The sequence below is a fragment of the Pinus tabuliformis genome, chromosome 1_1 (genome assembly GCF_031772625.1).
Source record: "Pinus tabuliformis cultivar Carrire ecotype Pingquan chromosome 1_1, CPIR1, whole genome shotgun sequence".
Taxonomy (NCBI): domain Eukaryota; kingdom Viridiplantae; phylum Streptophyta; class Pinopsida; order Pinales; family Pinaceae; genus Pinus; species Pinus tabuliformis.
The window spans coordinates 384,787,449-384,789,183 of record NC_142297.1 but is presented as its reverse complement, the minus strand read 5'-3'; the positions used below and the strand labels follow the sequence as shown (position 1 = coordinate 384,789,183).

At 35.3% G+C, this 1,735-nt stretch overlaps 1 long non-coding RNA gene across 8 annotated transcripts; it reads right to left on the bottom strand.

Annotated features, from left to right (window-relative positions):
- Window positions 1–256: 256 nt before the first annotated feature.
- Window positions 257–1,535, bottom strand: LOC149213250 (uncharacterized). 8 transcript variants are annotated; one of them, XR_016250803.1, is made up of 4 exons: window positions 1,399–1,526; window positions 1,289–1,313; window positions 821–1,155; window positions 577–640 (listed from the first exon to the last, which is right to left on the bottom strand). It is a non-coding gene; the product is annotated as an uncharacterized LOC149213250 (long non-coding RNA). The 8 variants fall into 8 exon arrangements; XR_016250800.1 differs by lacking the exon at window positions 577–640 and adding an exon at window positions 257–469 and having other exon boundaries at window positions 1,289–1,441; XR_016250801.1 differs by lacking the exon at window positions 1,289–1,313 and having other exon boundaries at window positions 1,399–1,535.
- Window positions 1,536–1,735: the final 200 nt, after the last annotated feature.

Here is a 1,735-nt window from a genome sequence, read left to right as displayed (position 1 = left end):
ATGACATATTTGTGCATATACTACACTGAAGAAATATTTAACTGCATGTACTGCAGTGAAGAAATATGAAGCAAGATATCACATAAATATGTATAAATATGTAACAATAGGTACACTTAAATTTAATTAGATACATTTAAATGAATATATACATTAAATTTAATTTTGATTGATAATTTTTTATTCAATTTGTTTATTTAATTAATTATTCAATTAACTACTTATTAGGAGATATCACAACCCGACCATAAAATCATTAAAACAAAGTAACCACTCAGGTAGGTTTTGCTCATTACATAAATCAGAATTACAATATACCGGCCCATCTTCTTCTATTTATAAGTAAATAGAGTATTTGGCTCTAAGCTAACTATATATCAACACATAGTCAGTCTTAGATAAACAGAGAATCTTACATAGTCAGTCTTAGATAAACAGAGAATCTTCGACTGCATTTATTCTCTCATACCTGGCATGCAATAATAATGTACTTAATCAAAACCTTGAATTGATAAGAGAATGAGTAGACTATTTGGCTCTAAACTAACTATATATCAACACATAGTCAGTCCTAGATAAACAGATAATCTTTGACTGCATTTATTCTTTCCTATACTACCTTGCAATGACAATACCTGCCCTGCAATGACAATGTAATTAACCGTAAGGAAAAGAAATTCATGACATATTTCATGCCAAAATTAGTAACGATGACATATTTGTGCATATAGTGCAGTAGTGAAGCAAAAGCGAAGCATAAATTTCAGAGAGGAAAACAAAAGCCACTTAGTATAAGTTGGTCTAGTTAAGTTGCCATTACCTGGTGTCATAAGTTGCTCTACAAATTTATCGGGCTGTTGTTGCCGCCGCCTTTGTTGTTGCTGTTCATGGTGTTGTTGCTCTTGGTGTCGTTATTGTTGCCGATGACGGGAGTGCCGACGACGGGATTGCCGACGACGGGATTGTTGTTGTTATTGTTGTCGCCGAAAATGGGATTCCCATGAATCTGGGCGTTGGAGCCAATGACGTTCTTGTCGCCGCTGTTGAACCTGTTGTTCATGTTGTTGGTTTACGGATATTGAAACTGGAAGGCAAGAAAAACGGCTTCAGTTCTTGTCGCCGCTGTTTCCTTCGAAGGCAAGAAGATTCCCACTTCTGCGAAAAAACGGCTTCAGTTCAACAATACATAACGTGGACATTGATAAGTAACTGTGAATCGATGCTTAACGTGGACATAGAATATGAGCAAATCAATGATATCTCACAGATTAGAAATATACAACCATACCTAGAACTATGAGCAAATTCCGTTACTGCAAGAAAAACGGCTTCAGTTACTGTGAATATGAATATGAGCAAATCAATGATATCTCACAGATTAGAAATATACAACCATACCTAGAACTGGAGTAGGGCAAATTCCGTAAGCAAGAGGTGAGAAATACAATTGCATAGCCTGCCTTATATAGAAGTAGGCGAACTCCAAACTCGGATTTGAAAACCATCTACACTCCCAACCAGGGTCAAGTTTTGAAGTTTTCATGTATTAAATTTACATGAATGACATCATCAATGATGCGAGGATGACATAGTGTGGACGCCCTGTTGGGCAGACGAGTTATTCTTTTGAGATTAAAGTGTTTAATCATAAATGTGATTTTTTTTAGTATGTGTGACTGTTCAAAAACTTCCACTGACTTTTTAGCAAAATTTTGCAAGCAACTCTTTTTTTTTT